The 21113-nt window shown below is 31.4% G+C and overlaps 2 pseudogenes; one reads left to right on the top strand and one right to left on the bottom strand.

Moving 5' to 3' along the window:
• The first annotated feature begins 3752 nt into the window (after positions 1 to 3752).
• Positions 3753 to 4935, top strand: LOC148628623 (uncharacterized; annotated as a pseudogene).
• Positions 4873 to 6539, bottom strand: LOC148628624 (uncharacterized; annotated as a pseudogene).
• Positions 6540 to 21113: the final 14574 nt, after the last annotated feature.

The following is a 21113-nucleotide window of genomic DNA, read 5'->3' on the forward strand; positions in this document are numbered from 1 at the left end:
ATTTTCGAATGTTTCATTTATGTATTTTTATTAAATTCAAGATCAACAGTCAAACATTCAAAAGATTAAGTGTCCTTCGTATTGGTATTCTAGGTGTTCTCCGACAATTGATTTGTCTATTTTGGATAATTGTTCATCATTTCAATACTATTTACATCATGACACTTTGTGAAATTAAACGATATCGTCGAGATGTTAATCACCCATCTGGTTATCACGTTGTTTTTTTTTCGAACCTCTTTGTGACCCGGCCTTGACAAAGTGTGTCGGGAAGCCTTACTTTTGTGGCTAGGCTCTTATCAGATTTTACCCAACTTCAGTAAGACGGGTGACGTTGGCGGAGCACGGCATATTTACCCTTTCGGAACACCTAATGTCACTTCATCAGCTCATATAGCAATGTAGTTGAATCTCGACGTCTCTGAATTTTCCTTCATTGATGCTTCTGCACATTTTTGTAAATATTTATATCATTCACAAATTTTATGCGATTCTTAAAAGAGTAATTAAGATAGCCAAGATTATACGAGGAACCAAAAGAACATAATCCAATGATAAAAACACACATACAACAAAGAACATGAAATTAACAAAATAGAACGCACAGAGAAACAAAATCAAATGACCAATTTGGATTCCGCGAAAACTATCTTTTTGAGAGATGCACTGAATAACACACTTTGTTTTAAAGGTGAGATTTGTTGTTGTTAGTCAAACATATTCAACAAAACAGTGATTTTTTAAGCAACTATAAGTTTAATTGTTGATTCTTCGTACTTGGAACTCTGTTCATTTAACGCCATCCTTACAAACTCAGTTTAAGCAATTAAAAACTATAAAAGATAAAAGAAATGCCTCACAAAAATAGCTTTAATTACCGCCCTACAAATGAACAAACACGTTTGAATAAAAATTGATTCTCTCTTCAATTATTAAACTGCACAATAGTACAGAAAAGCTTAGTTTAGAATTACTCTATTTTTCTTGCTTCAGTTGGTATACAAGAGTATTGTATAACCTCTTTTTGTGATGAAAATGAGTTACAAGAAGAAATTCTGTATATCTGCCTTAAAAATAAAGGAAAGAAATAATCAATGGCTTTTTGTGACAAAAATTAACGATTGCACTTCCGATTATAGACTTAATACTTCAAAAGTTATGAACCTAGAACAAGACGCTTTGGGAAAAAATGTTTCTATACTTCAAGATCGATTCAGTTTTTATAAACAAACATTGTAAACGTCGGTACATTTTGTAAAATATTTTGTCAGTGGCTTTTAGTACACATGATTAACTTTGTTGGTTTTCTTTTTTATCATAAAAATTTAAGGCTGTATTTTCTTCGCTTTTTCTTGCTTAAAAATTGTTTTAAGACTTGTTTTTTTTTCTGAATCATAGGTTTGATAAATCGAATTGTTAATAGACTTATCTGTTACAGTTGGTTGTATACTGACATTTTAATTCCAGCCTTTGGCAGGTTTGGATTTAAACAGTTTTCTTAAAGCATATGACACCAAATAGATCAGTTGTCTAAAAGCTAGACTCTAATCACTATACAGATTAGTAGTTTCTGACAATCTAATTTCAAGATTCTGACGTTAAAAAGATTAAGGATTTTCTAACACTTGTCATAATAGAGGTAACAGCCTATATCGTAAGATTTTCCATGATGACACATTAAACTATGCCTTGTTGATAAATAATCAAGGGAACCAAGAACCTAGCGGAAATCAAAAGAATATAATCTGGGGACAAAGACCAGACATGGAAAACAGACAAAACAACAAAGAACATAAGGTAACTGAAATAATACAAACAGAGTAACAAAAGAAATGAGCAACTCGAACTCCATTAAAAACTCGGAGCACGGACCAGATGCACCGGTAGGGTAAGACTCCTCTGCTTTTCTAGAAACACCCGCAGAGTTGCTCATAAAAAGTCAAGTCCAGCTTAGAAGACAGAGGAAAGGGAAACTATGACAGGTTGAACAAATCAGTTTTCATGGTGCAGATGGATGCACCGTGAGGATCCACGAGTTTATGATGACGACATAAAACCTCTGTAGTGATGACTTCAATCTTGCTGCAACAAAACCGTGTTCTAGAAGCTTCATCGTAAGACGTCTATCGCGATACAAAAAGTCTTCATATTTACGGCAAGCTCTGGCATAACGCATGCAGGTGCTGAAGTGATGTTGCCACAGTTGAAAGGAAAGTTGACAATTATGAATGATAAGTCATCACGTTTGTCGTAAAGTTTGGTCAATAGCTTTCCTTTACATCGATCTCTTAGTGTAGGTCAAGATATGAGGCTGACTTCACATTGTCTGCAGTATCCTTTGTCTCAAGTTTTTTGGGGTGGATGCGATGTATCAACTCCCCGAAACTATGATTGTTTAACGATAATACGTCATCTTTATTGAGGAAACTGAGATTAAAGGATTTAGCTTTTATATATGTATAATGTTTTTGAGTCGGGATTGTAATTGAGTATGGAGAATAGATGTATACAGTTATTAAAAATCATAGGTTTTAATATTATTATCTTCTGATAATTATATTAAATTGAGGGTCTTCAAAAGATCTTACTAATTTTTCAGGATCCAATTAAATTGAATTAATACAATTACGGGAGTAACAAGTGATGTGGTAAGACTGGATACCCTCTTTGACAGCTGTGAGTATATCAGTTAAAAGTTTTGAAAGAGATTTGGTGGTACATCTTGCAGAACCACTATGTAACGTTATTTGTATGGATTATTGTGGAGTTAAAGACGGTAAATCACAAACATCGTCTTTGGTAGAGAGACTTTTCTTTTAGACCACTCTTTTTGACTACTGCATATATTTTATCAGTTCGGTAATTTTGTTATTAATCTTCATTTGTTATTTGAGTTGTTTCATTTGAAGTCATTCGTTTAAACTGTTATTTTTTAATATGATTTTTGGAAAAAACTGCGTAATATTGGTATTTGCATAATTACATCAAGTCGAAGGACTGTCAGTCGCTGGTTATCTAGTTTCGCATTCATTGAATGACCAAAACAATATCAACAATGAGAAACCAAAGTCATTTATTTCCCCTGATAGGAATCACAGATGGCGTTGCATCTAATATGGTCCAACCCAGCTTCTTGCTGGCTGATAAGCCATAGTAGCACTGTAAACATTCACCATGCCTTTTACTTGTTGTTGCGTTCCTAATTCATCTAACCGAGGTGGACATGTATTTCCAAAAAATGAGCAATTAAAAATGAAATGGCTAATAACAATTAAAAGAAATGTGGAGGATAATAAGCACCAACCATGGAATCCTACAAAAACGATTGTTGTTTGTGAACTTCACTTTATGCCAACAGATTACAGATCAGAGACAACATGTGGTAAGTTTGTAATCTCTTCAATGTGTAATTATCTTTTATAAATATGACCTATATAATAAGTATTGATTGGTTCTTAATTTACTTTTCTTCTCAACATCAAGTATGGAGGCTGTAAGTGTCTGATGATATGTAATTGTTGTCTCAGGGTATTTGTATACAAACAAATCAGCTGATTCTGGTTTTATAAACTCATCGTTATTAAAAATTTGGTAAATTACATTTTTTAAAAGATGTTTTAATAGACAACTTTTATTTTATATCAATGGATCTTGAAAAAAAAATATGTTGATCAAATGTTAAATTAGTAAATAAAAATTAGAATAATTTCAGATATAAATGAATATTATTTCAACACAACAACAAATCATTTTTGGTACAACCATCCGGGTGAAAAGATTGAAAAAGGATGCTGTTCCAAGCATTTTTACATGGACACCATCTTCACCCATTCTGAAGTCTAGATGGAAATGATTGAGGAAAAGAGACGGAAAATAAAATGTTTGAATGGCAATGACGTGGAAATGAATGAAGAGTCAGACCCCATAGATGAAATATGTTCTAATAATTTTACCAATGAAATTTACATTGCTGATATGGACATTAAAAATGAGTCTTCTACTGACTCTATCCAACATAATGTACCAGTGTCTACTGAGACAAGTACACAGACTCTTTTCTTGGCCTTCCTTGTGTGTGGAAAAAAATCATATTTAATCCACCAGGAATGTTATTTCACACTGGACTACACTCCTATTCTGATCTTAAGTTTGTATTATCCACATTGGGTAGTGCTGTAAAAAATCTGATATATATGTATGATAGAAGTGATCAGCTATCTGTTGAAAATCAGTTTTTTTCTAACTTAATTAAAGTCTCGGCAGCACAAAACCAATTTTGAACTCAGCCGGCTTTTTCACATATCAGAGACATTTTTTGTAAATATTATAGGTTAATTTTATGGCTTATCAGTGGAAGAAATAAACTTGTGGCCTGACTGTGACACTGTTCGCGTCTTCTGTCCTACAGATTTGAAACATAAAGTTTGTAACACAAGAGTTATGGATGGCACAGAGTGTACTGTGATGAAACCTAAGTTACCTATCGCACAACAATCAATATTTTCTACATATAAAAACAGAAATACAGTGAAATTGTTAGTAGGCGCAACCCCTGGTGGATTAGTTTCCTATATACCACCAACATATGGAGGTTCAACAAGCGACAGATAAATTTGTGAAAGAACTAGTTTAACAAGAATGTGTGAAAGAGGTGACTCTATCATGACAGACAAGGGCTTTAATATTCAAGACATGTTTGCTCCATATGATGTAGCTGTAAACATTCCAACCTTTTTCAACAAGAAGAATAGAAACTGTATTAAAAGACAGAGCGATTTCTAGTAAAAGGATGCATATTGAGAGAATAATAGGCCTTGCAAAGACAATTTTAAAGGAACCTTTAAACATTATAGAAACTAAACTTGCCAGTGAAATAACATTTGTATGTTTATGCTTTGCAACTTTAGAAACCGCATTGTTCCTCATTCAGCTTAGAAAATTGTATTATACAATTGTATAAAACACTAAGTCACATTTGGTAGCTCCTGTACAAAACAACTGTCCCTGAATCTGATAATAGTAATTGTGGTTGGAGTCCAATGTCAGTTTATCATCTATTTCGTTTAAGAATAGTACTGTTTTTTGGTGAAATTGTTTTATTCCGAGCAACATAAGGGCATTTAACCTCCAGAATTCTCTCCTTATCTACAATAGCATCTGGTGATGCACCAATGAAAGCATGACTTTAACTCACTTTGATACCACTTTGTTTTGTACTCAAACCTTTTTCATTTTCATATTTGGACAGTGCCCCACAGCTTCATACTTTTTTCCATGGAGAATTGGAGCGGTTTTCATATTATTGCACACTGTCAATGATTCTGCTAAATGTTTGAAATTTGTTTTGTCAGTTGCCCTGTATATTCTTCCAAAGTTTGATGCTTAGAGTCGGAGACCTCGCTCTTGTTGCCAGGATTTATTTTTAGATTGACCTGTAGTCTTTTCGTCAATTGAAACTATGTCACTCTCTATTATTGTGGATATGCTGTTTTGTTCTAACCATCTATCTTCTGGATGACCTTTCAAATAGTCATGATTAGAGGCTACTGCATACAAATTAGCTGGAGAATAGAGCTGGAATTTTGGGTATTTTGCGGTTCAAACAAGTATTCCGAAAATAATCTGCATAATTTGCATTTTTCCTGAATTTTGCTGGCCTAGGATCGAAAATTACCTCATTTACTTTCTTTTTGGCTAATGGTAAATTAGCAGCCTTGACAGGAGATCCTTTGAAAGGTTGCTATGATGAAATGTCTGCAGTCTCTGTATACATGTCTCCTCAGTTATTGTGTAATCATTGCTTGAAAATCCATGTTAAGCAAGAAGCATACAGCAAACATGTTTACAGTGAGCATTCGGGCCAATACCAGCAGCACATTCACACTGACATTCAATAATGCATCCATTTTATAAGTCATTGTTTTTATTCATTTGGGCTCTGCATTCACCTTTTACAAAGAATATATTGTCTGAAATAGCCAGGCGTATGTATCTAAAAAAATTCTCCTTGTCTAAGTTTTAAGCATTTAAGTCCATATATTTGTTTAATGCATTCAGATATGCTTCAATCGCTCCAATTTTAAATTCTACAAAGACAGTCTCACTATTAATATCCTTATACAATGTTGAGTGTGGAATTTCCATAAAATAATCTTCTCCTGTGTTATCTGGTCCTCCAAAGTTCTGATTTCTATCATATGCTTCTAATCTAAAATATTAATTGTTAAATATTAAAATTAAAAAAAAAACAACAACAACAAGAAAGCAAATAACAAACAAAACAAAAACAAAAACAAAACAGTAACTCGTTCTAAAATACTCTTAATCATAGATAAAACATTATTTAGATTACACATATTTATACAAAAATAGTTCTATCAAGGTTTTGAATACTAAATGATAAACAATATATCTTTTGTGAAATAATTTAATATTTATTTACCTTTCATTAAGTTCATGTTTTCTTCCAGATATTCCAGCTTTTCTTTTTCTCAGTTCCTCTTTTGAATCAGGTAAAACCATAGCCCATAGTTTTCCATTTTTAAGACCAAAATTTGTATGTACTAACATCATTAAATTATAACTCATAGTGATACTTTATTAACAAAAAAAGTGTGTATTAATAGGTGGTAATTAGATAAAACTAATTAATATGGGGTATATGTGTGTATACAGTGTAAAGACATAACAGCAGGAAGCTGATAAGGATTGCATTGAGTATTGCGCCACCTGGAATTCTGAGGAGATAAATCTGACTTTGGTTTCTCATTCCCAACGAATGGTAAAACATTCGTTCTATCTTAGAAACCACAAATCCACGAATATAAGGTCCAGAATCTAATGAAATGAAGACATTCTATTTGTATTTTACTGTAAAATATCAAGTTTAAGCTCTTGAATATATCATTTGCTTGTGATTTTGGATGTGTTTTTGGTTTTTCTCTTTTGTTTTAAATTCCTTTATAATTCTGGTTTGTCTTATAATTTCTTAGGAATATTGCTCATATGGGTATTATGATTAAGCCAGAAAGGGCCACATAAGTTGTTTGAGTTGTTGTGACTTTTCTCTCGGAAGAGAAATAAGTCACTTAGGTATATCAAAAAAGTATGTTTGAGTAGAAAATCAGAAAGCTCGTTAATAGAATTCCGGACATATATCACAACTCATACTCATGCCAGATCTTTCCGAAATTATGCGAATTTGAATCGTGCTAGACTCATTAGAAACAGACGTCGAGAACAGTGTTATGTTGCTACAATATTAAAGTAACCATTACAAAAGTTGTATTTTCGCCATCATAAACTCGTGGATTGGTATAGTTCATTCTTCTGCACCAGGATCAATTTGTTCACCGTGTAATACTTTTCCTTTCCTCCCGCGTCTTCACTAGACGTGACATTTTATTGACAGCTCGGCTGGTTTGTTAAGAGGACGCTTGTTGAGGACGCTTTCCCTACCAGTACATGCTTCTGTTTTTAGTGAAATTCTGGTTACATATTCATTTTTGTTTTTCACGTGTTATTTTGGTTTTTTGTTGTTCTTTGGTGCGTATGATGTTGTCCCTGTCTAGTCTTTATCCTTGGGATATATTCTATTGATGCCCGCTCGAATCTATCCTGGTTCTCTTGATAACTCTAACCCACTATCTGCGCTTGGCTGAGGAGTAGTAATCATAATTAAAAATATAAAGTAGTTCAATATTCAATTTGTCTGAAATTCGGAGTATAATGTATACTGAGGGTTTTGAATATAGAATGCGAAACTTTAAAACCAAATTAAAGTAAATACAACAAATCCAAAAATTTATTTCATGCATCAATTTTTGCGCTTCCATAATATCAGTCGAAAGTACAATCCAAAATAAATAACCAGGACCGATTATGTAAAAGTTTACAATGAAATAGTAAAATACTCCAGTACTATTAAATACGTTTTACTACTTGCAAGTGAAATATGCCTATTTTGACTGCAAGAGTAGAAATGTCGAAAATATGGCATTCTACATCTTTAGAACCTTTGCATCTAAATATGTCCTTGCTTATTTACTAACGTAACGTGAAAACCTTTAACGAGCAAACCACGAAATACCGTTAAGTAAAAAATCAAAATTGATACATCTTTACATTTAAATAAAGGAATCCAAACATAACATATTGCTTTTATGCAAAACAGATTGGAAACTGAAGAAGTAACAAATGAGTAGATAAATAATCTTTTTTGCAAAACTTAAAATTTTGCAAAATTCTTTGTGGTGAAGGTGTACGCATCCCATATCATAGACTTTTACAGAAATATATTAGTTTAGATCTCTAATAGTCTTGCTTATCTTATTTACTTTCGGACAAAGTTTTCTCAAGAGGACATGGAGCATATTCGGTTGGTTATTGACTTATAAATTGCATTTATCATTTTGTTTTGATTCCACTTACATTTAACTCAACACTACAAAGGCCACTAAACACTTTTACAATTCATGCTCTGCCAAGTTTACGTCAACAGCAGATATCTTTTTTTAAATTTCGATAGTAATTACCAACTATTAAACTTCTAAGAGATATGTGTTTCTCTAGAGATTGTGCAACCTCTCATAATCAAACGAATACTGAAAGATATCAATATTTTACCTGATATGTAATTTCTTTGAAGACAAGATTAATTATGCAATAATCATTATTTTTAAGGCTGGTTAAGAACTGTTTATAGCGCTAAGTAAAATGTTATTTATTGCTAATTTGTATAATATGTTTTCAATTTAACTTAATAGGTTATTTCATAGAGAGATCGATTAAGCTATATTCATTTTTAATGACAATGTTGCTTAAGCTGTCTTATCTTACTGCCTACCATCTGTTTATGTAGTAATTATGATGATGCTACCTTTCACTAAGGTTGGCAGGGGTAAGTATCAAAATTGATATGAACTGTTAATTGTTATATAGTAGATTGTTTCGTATTACAGCAGATTACCAACAAAGTGTCCAGCAGTACGTTCGGTTATTATCGTTGCCAATTTGATAAGGTTCAACAAAATGATTGCTTTTAGTTTCAAATGAAAATGAGATCTTTGGAATTTGCGTAAATAAACTAAAAGTCAAGTCTTCGAACAAATATGAGGCAATAATGAAAAGGAGACACGAACAGAAACATTTATAGTGTTATTAAACGTACAAATATAATATCACAAAAGTAATAAAGACAAGAAATTCAAAAGCAAACAATCTAACACACAAACAATCTTGTCAATAGTTGTAATTAAGTTATCTTTCTAGTTAAGTATGTGATTGAAAACTCCTGGGTAAAAGGTGAAAATTGTTTTGAAATTTTCTTTTTCCGACGCAATCCGTATAATTTCGCTTTTTACCCATTGACCTCGAAGACGCTCTTTCATGGACACGCACGTCATCTGATCACAATTCTGTTTCCTTATTGGCCAAATACTAATAACTAAGTGGCGTTCGAAAAATAGCTGTATCGAAAAAAATTTAATTGAAATTGCATGCCAAGAATCATTTCCTGAACGAAATATAAAATTATTATATTAATATTTTAGAAATTAGAATTAAAATTTATTATATAACATTTAATGAAAAGTTTGACACATTTTTTAAACCAAATAGGCGCTTTGAATATAATGCCAATTTATTTTACAAAAGGGTGACCCATTTTGTTTATTTATTCACTGATTCAAAACTATTTTAATTGGTTATCTGTTATCAAAGGTACATCTACAGTTCTTCTGTCTTAGAATGCTATCATTGCAATAGTTACCGATGAAGCCTATTGAATAATCTTCAATTTATAATTTATTACTTGAACTAATTGTTTGTAGCTCCGTTGTGATAAAATTCATGAGAAATATTCATTGAGTTAGTCGCAATGATTCAAGTTATCTAGGCACTAATAGCCAATTTTCTGTAGAAGCGCCAAACAAATTCTTTTAAATGATTTTGACTGGTATAAGCGTTGATTGGTATTAATTCCTCTATCAAAGTAGGCTTACGTAGATCTAATTGTATGTCCAGAGTAAGTTGTAATGTCCTATCCAGACGTTCACTGGATAATTAGGTTTTACAAATGAGTCCAGCTAAAGTAAGGTGCATCTTGAGAATAAAAAACGGTATATAAATGCCATCCGAGTCAAAGGGATCTTTAAATCTCTCTACTTACATATTCAGGGATTATTACATGTTTAAGAGAAATGGGGTGGTCATATTCTATATTCAAAAAGTACAAATAAATCAAATTAATTCACTCAAATTTGTATTAATACCTTTGATATTAAATTCTTACGTATGAAAATATGTTTCGAATAGAGAATATAAACGTTGGTTTTTGTGATGTCTTGTGTCTGTCTTCAATTGAATGAGGATGTATTTTTGATAGTAATTCAACTTTTTTCAATCACGAATCAGTCTTTAACAGACAGAAGGTGATTTATGCATTTCAAAAACCAACGGAATTTACTTATACTTCTTTTTCAGAATCAGTTTTCAAAATCAGTTACCAACCACATATCAGTCGTAGTGTGTCATTTGGGCTTTGCGCTTTTGAAATAAAATGTATATAGAGTGCACATGAAATCAGCTCTTAGCAAGAATTGTCGTTTCTTGATTTTGTTTGATTTAGTTGATTTTAGTGGGAGGTTAAAGTGCGGTTTCTCTGAAGTACAGATCTAAATACAGGAAGAACTATTGCTACACAAAAATATATAAACAAAAAAAAGCATCATTTTCCAAGTTTTTTTTGTACGATGAATCACCTTACCATAAGCAGTGTCTGAATTTTATATGCACTGGTACTTACTATAAATAAATTTACTTTCTAATGACCATCAAAGAATTTCATTACTTAAACATAAAATGGTAAACGGGCAAACGTAAGAATGCATTTTACTGACGGTAATATGGTAGTATTTGCCGTTGACGGTGAGCGAAGGTGAACTAAGGGAACATAATTTTAACAAAATAATTATGTAATGTTGTCATAATGAATTGCAACACTCAATGAAACCCAGAAATCATTAAATTTAAAAAAATCAATCATTAGGTATCATTTTATGATAAATACACGTAAATTCATTAGTTTCAATTTTGGTTTCCCAATATTAATTCCTTTTTATTTCGAATGTTAAAAAAATACCTGTTAAGTGGCAACTTCAGAGTACCTTTAATTTACAAAAAAAAAATGTTATTATTTTCTTTAAAAAAACTAGTTCTTTTAAAACATCACTTTTTACATAAAAATTGAGCGTTTTTTATGGAAAAGGAGAACGTATTTCATTCTTTTTTTTATATTATTGAATGTTTTTTCAAACCATAAATGAAGTGATAGGCCTGTCGTTTTTTTATATATGGTTTTGAAGGAAAGTGCGAGAACAATACATAAGTAATAGAAATGCACACAAAAAATTGTAATTGATTACATGCTGCTTTATCTTAGTTTTTAAATAAAAAGAAGAAATACTCGGTGTAGTTTTAACAGCACTCTGCAGGTGGTTAACGATGTATTTGTAAAGAAGTTATTCGAAATATGTCCCTACCTAGGAATACCTATTTTATTATTGCTGAAAAGTCATCTATTTCTTGTTAAAAGTACGTCTATTAGAAAAAAAAACCGAAGATATTTGCTTAAAAAGAAGAGTGTACATAGTTATTGTTAGTAACGTCGACGTTTCATATTTCTTGGCAATTAGAAATCTTTCCCTACAAGGTTGGTATTTTACAACTTGCAAAGGTTAGATTATGCTCATATCTTCGATTTTCTGCCAACTATTAGCGTAATGAATTGAGTAAGAATTGTGAATGCTTCTTAATAGACATTAGTTCAGACCTCCGAGAGGACAAAAAGGTCGCATTTTCATAAAACATTTGCATATGCATCCCTGGAGTATTGGTGTGCGGTCGAAAATGTCAATTATACCTTTTATATTTTTCGGATGAAAATACATCAAATCAAACTTTTCTTCTGACAAGCTATAAATAAGAGAACTTAGTTCTCTACGGAATGTTATCAAACATTTGCATATCATAGATTTAGGAATAGAAAGTTTTAAAATTACATAATATCATTTGCAATGCTTGTTCATTAGTATGCGACATCATTAATCGGTATTTAGTTACGTAAATGCGGAGAAAGGCTATATTCCTTAATTCTTGGTGAGAATTAACACATCATACCCGCGTGGAATCGAATAGGTGTTTCAAAGAGTAGAATCTTATTTTGGTGTGTCGTATTGACACTTTCAGCTTCTGTCTTATAGCCTGTATTGAAATACCATTTTAGAAAAACATCATAGGTTCAAATTACAGTATATTGCTTTAGGAATGTGACGACAAAAACTAATAATTAATAAAGTGTCGTTCCAATTGTATGTGTTACTTGTTTCCTGAACAAGATGACAATTTAGAAATTTTATTTTTCTAAAAAACCGTCATTAGTCCTACATTAAAAAGGTAAGTTATATTGTGCAACAAAAGAGCAGGATGTGCATACAGTACCAGCTGTGAATCGAACGCGGAGACGACGCTACTGTAAACCAATTATCCACTATTGCTACTAATAGAGCGTACTAATATCCACATGGGAGAGGGAGCAACAGTGACACCCCTACGTATAGAGCCAGTATACAACTTTGACGATACCCAAACCATTAGCTTATCATTTTTCAATATATCACCGTGAGTTTTTCAGTTAAGCTTCAAATAAGAAAGTATTGCATTGTGCAATCGACAAAAAATCTTTTTTTTTTCTACTAACTGATCTAAAGACTCTACCTTTTAAAGGAAGCCACCGCCTCATTTGTTTAAATTATATACATTAGTCTGCAATTGACACTTTCTGTTTTGTTTTGTATTCGACTGTTTAGAGAAGGACGTTTAGATATAAGTAAAAAAATTAAACATTTTCTTGAAATTTTACCATCGCAGATAATATCAGAAGTTTGATGTTGAATCGCTGGGAAAAATAATTGTGAAAAACAAATGCCAGACTGGATATAAAAAATTATTTTATTGTATATGATGGAGTTGATCCTTAGAATTGTGAATACGCCATGCCATGGAGTCGAAACCCCGTTTTAATGTACGCATAAGTTACCAATGATTTTACATTGTTCATAACGTAAGTAAAGACAAAATCAATAAATATATTTTCTTATCGTTCTTTACAGGAACTAATGTTTTTAAATAAAAAAGGTGTGAAATGTTTCATATTAATTGTAAGATAAACATAAAAATAGCAACATTAAGCAATAACTAAAATTAAAAAGATAAAAAAAGACTATCCACCTGCACCATGATATATTTTATTACTTACTTTGCCATAAATTTAAAACAACTCCTAGTTAAACACTTCCCATAAAACAACACCCACAGATAACACATCTTTGCTTAAACATAAATTGTATTAGCCAACATTTGTTATTTAACTAGTATTAATGTTGAGGTGTTGAAGCAAAGAAAACATGTGAAATGGATAAAAAAAATTTCGTAATTTAAAAAAATTCGAAATAGAATCATTGAATAATACAGTAATATTGAAGAAAGGGACAAGTGCTTCAGTCCTGAAATCAGTAAGAATCGTGCAAAATTGAAAACTAATAAATCATCCTCAGAAAAAAAATACTTGAACAACGTGGGTACATAATTTATGGTCTATTGAAGACGAATTAACATTTCGTTCTTCATAGGAGTATCATAGAATGCCGAAAAGTGAGGTTTAAGTTTCAATATAATGATAAGGTAAAAGTGAGTTATCTGCTTTTGATTATAAAATTGACATGCATTTCTTATACTCTATACCTAGAATTATTGACACTTAAAAAAGAAACGAATACGATTTCTGAAAACATTTTGAATAAAATTTCATGGAAAGACCTGTGTTTGTTTTCCTCCATGATTCAACTATTTCCTGATTCGTACAGAAGAGAGCGCTTAGACTTTTTTATTCCTATTTTGAAATGTTTCGAAAAGAAATCATGTCCAATCTTGAATTAATTATTTAAAACTGATATTGCCTATATCCAATTTTCTAATAAAACATATGTCATACATTAATTCACAATTTTATAATTCATGTAAAACACTACATTTTTCATTGATTTACAACCATAAATTATTCTCTTGTATCATCATTCTTTCATTAAAACCACCCTTTCTTCATGAACATCACCCTTCCGTCAAGAATACCACCAGCTTCGACCAAAAATCTTTCTTTCCGTTTCCGTTCTGTACTTTGTTTTGGTTTTACTTAACCAAGATTCTAGCGGAAATCAAAAGAATGTAATCCATGGACAAAGACCAAATATGGAAAACAGACATACACAACAAAGAACATAAAATAACTAAAATAATACATACAAAGTAAAAAAAGCAAATGAGCCCTTACTCAGAAAAGAATATCCCCTTCGACGTCGTCTCGGGCGATATTCGTCCTCCATGTGGTAAAATAAAACAGTGAAGTATCCTGTAGTCTTTTAATCATGTGTTCCTGGCGTGGTTTGAAGGTTATCTTAGTCATTCATTTGAATTTTATCTCATATATAATTGATTATTTTATTTTGTGTTTGTGTTTTAAAGCCCTTCAGTTTGTCCTGTAAGTAAAATAAAATCATAAATGATTCCACAATCAGATCAGCACCATAACCAACATTGTACATATATGTCCTTTTAATTTGTAATATTATGTAGTACAATAATTTGTCTGAAACATTCTCCCTGAATAATTTATGTTATGAAGTGTCAACAAATATAGATAAAACCTACATTAATTACTATCTCTTATCTCTCAGTGATCAGATGTATGGCGTGACAAATAAACATTTTTTTTCTCAAGTGTCCCCGAGACTTCCTAGTAAGTTTCTTTTGGGAAATAAAACTAATTTCAGTTTCTATAAAGCACACGAATAACTACCTAAGAACCTAAGTCGACAAGACCACATACAATTTTCCAAAATCAGTTCAGCATCCTAACCTCAGGTTGTACATACATGTACTTTTATTCTGTCACATTCTGTTGTACAATAATTTGTCAGAACTATTCTGCCTAGTTAGAGAAACAATAATATCCATTATACATGTATATAATGTAAATTTCGATATTCTGTACACGAGTTTTGGGAGTAATTTTTCATCATCAGCATCAGAATCAAAGACATAGGTGAGTCTATGTAAATACTAGTCACAGTAATTTAGGTATTTTGAAATTTGTACTACTGCACATTTTGATAAATAAAATATGATATAATTCGCGTTCAGACAAGTCTGGCTACTCGGTTGGTAGTTATTTGATCGTCTTCTGCTTCACCTCTTTCCTAAGTCACTTGTCAAAAAACATGCGTCAATGGAACGGTCATCGACATCCCATAATTCAAGATGTTTGTGCAGACTTTCCTGCATGCTATACAACAATAATTCATATTGAAGTAAAACCGTTATGTCTGTTAACAGACGCTTTTTTGTGAATATGAATTTGATTTTAAGGACTGCATGTCAAATATCATTATCAAAATTAATAATAAGCCCATTTGTAATCATTTATGTATTTATTGCAGTTTTATTTCGGAATCAAAGTGTACGCCAGGCTTTTCTGCACAGAATGAGTAACTTTTTTCATGTCGTGATGCATTATGGATTTCCATTGTTTACGTACTATTTTTGTGGTTCATTTTAAAAGGTTTATGTTAATAGATTATAGAGACATTTTATGAATAATCTCTGACGAGGACGGACTTTTAAAAGCTGCAGTAATTGAGAATGATTACCCCGGAGAGTCTTGAAAAAAAAAGAAAACCAAACAAAAACAAAATAAAAAGCAGAAAAACTTTGAAGAACTATTTTAACCTGCAGCCGAATTGCAGTCATTTACGTATTTTCTCTTCTAAATAATCACATTATCCGGAAATTTGAAAAAAAGCAATAGAAATGGAACGAATGTTACAGTGGATCCCGTTTATTCTGACAACTGAGTATTCAGAATTTTATTCTAGCACGTGTTGGTTTGGGAAATTGTTTACTGTTATACTATAAAACAAATGATGTCTTAGTAACGTACATTTGCTGATACGTGTTACGTTGCAAACATATTGAGTTATATTTTAACAGCACAAGTATTTCTACAATGTAAAATCTAGAGTATAAGAGTTTATAACTTATTATTAAATCATAGGCACCAGTGATATTTAACAAAATATAAGGAAATATATAAGATGAATGTCGAAAAGTTCACGTTTACATCTGTATAATTGTCGTTTGATTCGAATCAATTCGTTTTAAGTTAAAGGCGAAAGATGAGATTTACCATATTTACCATTTCAAATCATCCGGTAAGGCAATTGTCGAATTTTAAAGAAATTAATATTATCATATGACATCTGTGTTTTTTTAATTTATGATCGTGCTATCTGTCGAATGTTAAAAAAGTTAAACCAAACACAGATTTTTAAGGCTTCGAGCATGCCTTGAATTAAAAAAATGATTACAGCTAGTTTGTAAAGAAAAACAAAAATCTTGTGGTAAAACTGTAACCACCAGGAAATTGTAACAGTCTTTGTTCAATAAACAAGTTTTATTTGTCCTAAGACACAAATTAACGGTATCTATCATAAAAATGAACATGTTTTATTAATGCAAGAAACCGATAGGTGAAATCATCAACATTTGTGAAAGCTACTATGTGACACAGGTATCTTACTTTAACCCACCATTGAAAAAATCGGCCAATCCACGGGGGCTATAAGTATCACGTGAAGACCGTGTATTTCTTATACCAGGTGACTTATTTAGAGATACCTGATCATTGCTGGAGTTATCTTTCCTACCGTTTCTAGTAAAACGAATATGACGTCCAAATATATGTAGGATATAGATGGGGTGAACTCGTAACTACTCGGCTATGCATCGCCAGGTACAAGATATACTGACCAAGGTATATTCCGTTCTCGGTAACTAAATGAAAGTTATATAGTACTTCTAAATGAAAATATATGCTAACAAAGGCTCTTTGTGTATCAATAAACCTATAGATTTACAGAAAATACCATTCCGTTTTTCTTTCGAATTCTTCCGATTGGTTGTAGAAAAATACTATATTGCCTGCCAATTTTTTTGGTAATTTTGTACTGCTTGTTTGTATAACTATATAACGTAACGTTCTGGAAAAGCACCCTCACGTTTTTACTTAACTCAGTAATATTTTTTTTCAGTATGTTACTATGACTAATGACAGTATTCACCAATACATTTATAAATTACCTGAATCTCCAAGCATCATTGATTCAAAATATTTGTAATTCTTATGATATATACATTTGAAATTTCCGTTTTGAATACCGCAAAGCAGCTTAATTTAAACAAAATGAGATAAATTTACCCGAAATAACCTGACTGTAAAGTACTAAACGACACTTTGCATGTTAATATTCCGGTTTTTTTTCCAATTCGATAATTGTTTTCCTCGTCTGATTAAGATGACAAATATCATATGCCATGACAGAACTTAATATAAATAAAACCCTTTTGTCATTATTATTTTAGCGCGGATTTATAATTATTTTCTTTACATAATGTGTTTTGAAAACAACCTTTAAGTCTTAGTAAAACACATCTTAACATTGTTCCAATGTTGTTTTAAAGGTTTTTGCTAAAGTATGTTTGTTTTTGAATGATAATTGTGTCATTAAGTGTCAACAAATATAGATAAAATCAACATTAAATTCCATATTTGATCTTTCAATGATCAGATATATTGTGTGACAAATGAATATTATGTCTCCAAGAATTCCTTTGACTTCCTGATGTAGTACCCTTGGGAAATGAAACTTATTTTAGTTTCAGTAAAATGCATCAAAAAGGACGTCATGGAATTAATCCTTATACAAATAGTTTGTCCAGGATTCGGATCTACAGATAAACATTAATATTGTACATTGAATGTTTTCTCAAGGTCGTTACGACTATTGAAAGCGTTATACTCAAATACAAGAAAAGCTTATAGCCATTAAAACTAATAACACAATGCTAATGATATCATGGAAGTTTTAAATTAACATTGACTTCTTCCGTAACTTATCAAAACTCAAAGTTGTAATAGTTTAAGAATAATTTAATGAAGGCAAACACTTCTGAATGATGAATATACATACAAAAATACCAAAAAAAATACCAATCAAAATCATATGTATTACACATTTAGATATGCTGTACACGTGCTTCAAGGAGTAACATCTCATTAGCAACATTGTAATCAAATACACAGAAAGATCTAAATCCAAAAAGATAATTGTATAAAAGAAGTGCTCAAAACCAAAATTATCAAGATAGAGAGCATAATCCAAAACATCTGATCAACATCTTTAACATGAAATTCTTTCTTTCACTCTATTCATTTATACAGAAATTTAACGTTTACAGTTTTAAAAAATGTACACGGTTGTCTTTGTGAAATTGTCCTTGACAACTATATCATATTTCTCCATCCCAAGCCTGAGATATAATATTACTATATTGTTATATAAGTCCCAGTCCGAGTTGATAAAAGAAGTGGCAAATGCATAACATTCCACAATGTAAAAGTCCATATGCCTTACTATACTCTGACAAATTGACGAAAAACGAAAAATCATTAAAACTTTAACTATGTAATATTTGAGATGACCGTGTCTTCAATCTTCTAGCTTTTTATTGTTTCATTCCATCTGCTTCTGTTTTCTGTCAAATTTTCATCCTGAAGCTTCTCTATGTGTACGCTGATAATGTTACAGAGGTTATCAATCGCGCATTCGGAATAACTTTTTGGAGCGAATTTATGTTTCTTTGAAAAAATCACTAATATTTTCTTGCATAAGACAGGAAACAAACTATATTTTATATTTTCATGAAAAAAATATTGTTCTTTGTATTAAAAGACGAAAGGTGGCAAGGAGTCAAAATTAATAGTTCGGTTTTCCTCCTTAATAAGTGTCATGCAAAGACTTAGGTAATACATATTGGAACCAACATTTTAAAAGAGGGGGTGGTAAGCATAACAGCGAGTTGATATTTTTAAAAGAATTATTCAGTACATCGAATTATTCACAATCCAAGCCATTCATATGATCACTGAAGTTAAAGCTTGAAATTGCCGATAATTTATAGATAATATTATTTCAAAGTGTGACTGTTGCTGATAAGTTAAAAGATTTTAAAAAAGTATTCAAGACCATTACTTACTCCTTGAAACACGTATACAGCATACCGAAATTTGCAATATTTATGTAATTGGTACTTCCGAATTAAAAAAAAATAAAAACACAACAATGTCCAAATCAATGTTAAATGCATTTTGATAAACCTTTGGAATGATGTACACGCGTGAAAATTGTCATTTGAATAACATTATAGTAATTTTGAAATAGCATATTTTCAACATCTCAACACTTTTCTTCATTTGTAGATAAATAATTATTTAACATTTCGTCTACTGCTAAATTATATGCAACTATGTGGTAATGATTGTGGTGCATTTCTTTCTCTCAAGGGAGCAATCTTGAAATTTAAGTACATCATTTGTCATAATACCATCAAATTATATACGCAATTGAAATTGTTTGTCCAGAACATCCTTAACTAATTTCCTTTATTAATATTGACAGATACAACTGATCTCCCTTGAATAAAGCCTATTTAACTCATATTTCGTAATTAAACATAGAAAATAATTTGGAGGTTAATTAAAGTTTGCAATTCTCTCAGGGGGATAAAGGAGAGCGATATTAAACAGGTTAGTTATGTATAGTGTCTAATGAATCAATTTTTGTAGTTTCTGAAGTATTAATATACTGGGCTATAAAACAAAAACAAAAGAAAAAAAAATAAAAAAAGAGCATAAGGGCTTCATAATTTTGTTTCCTTAAAAAAAATTGAATGAAATTCCTCAAAGTTTAGACATTCTGTCATTTTGCATTTTTTGTTATTATCCGGTCATGTTTCTGGCAAATAAATTGTGTCCACACCCAATGGTTTATCATATATTTCCTAAATATTTTTCTGCATGAAAATATGTCTTAGAAAACTACAAAATTTAACAATTCTAGACAATTTTTGTAAGAGTAATCAAGGGAACTGAGATTCTAACGGAAATCAAACCTGGAGACAAAGACCAGACAGGGAAAACAGACACACACAACAAAGAACACAAAATAAAACCGAAATAATACGTACAAAGAAAAGTAAATGCGCAACTCGGATTCCACAAAAAAAACTAGGAGCATGAACAAGATGCAACTATAGGGTAAGCGTCTTCTGCTTTTCTAGAAACACCCGCCGAGTTGCTCGTAGAAAATCAAGTCAGGCTTAGTCAAACTATGACACATTGAACAAGTCGGTTCCTATTGTGCAAATGGATGCACGTAAGCGATCCACGAGTTCATGATGACGACCATAAAACTACTGTAGTGATGACTTTAATCTTTTAGCAACATAACGCTGTTGCAGACGTCTAATCGTTGGAAGTCTAGCGCGACACAAAAAAAAGTCTACTTAGTAACGGCAAGCTCTAGCGTAACGTATGAGTTATGAATATCATCCTTCGTAAAATGACATTTAATTGTTACACCATTGTTACATTGAGCTTAAGCCTCAAATCATTTAATTCCTAATATTTATTTATTTTCCTATGTTTTGAATAATTTTATGTTAATACAACAAAGGTGATATTTTTGGGCCATATTCATAGCCTATTACCCCTACACTTTTATTTTTTATGTTGTTAATTGAGTGCTTATTGTATTTATTCATCTTGAATGTTCTGCATTACAACTCAATTGTTTGAGTATGAAATAACACATTGAAAGGCATTTTTTCTTCTGTTGTAAGTAATTTTCTTGTAATTTACTTTTTATTGATTATTGCTATCTGAAGTTCATGCGAAGTTCATATTGCAATGTAAGTTTAATGGTTAGAGGAAAGTTTCTATGGCCAGTAACAAGGGAAGAGGAGAACTAAAACAAAAACGCACACAAAAAGCAAACTTGAAAAAATAAAGCCGAATGAAACAGTTTAATAGAGAAAAAATGTTCTCTGTTTTCTACGGTCTCTCCTATATATTTAGTTTCCAGTCTCATTCTTTGTAGGAAATT

This window comes from Perna viridis, chromosome 1, assembly GCF_037379345.1.
Source record: "Perna viridis isolate PV_CMFRI_1.1 ecotype Kerala chromosome 1, ASM3737934v1, whole genome shotgun sequence".
NCBI classification, from domain to species: Eukaryota; Metazoa; Mollusca; class Bivalvia; order Mytilida; family Mytilidae; genus Perna; species Perna viridis.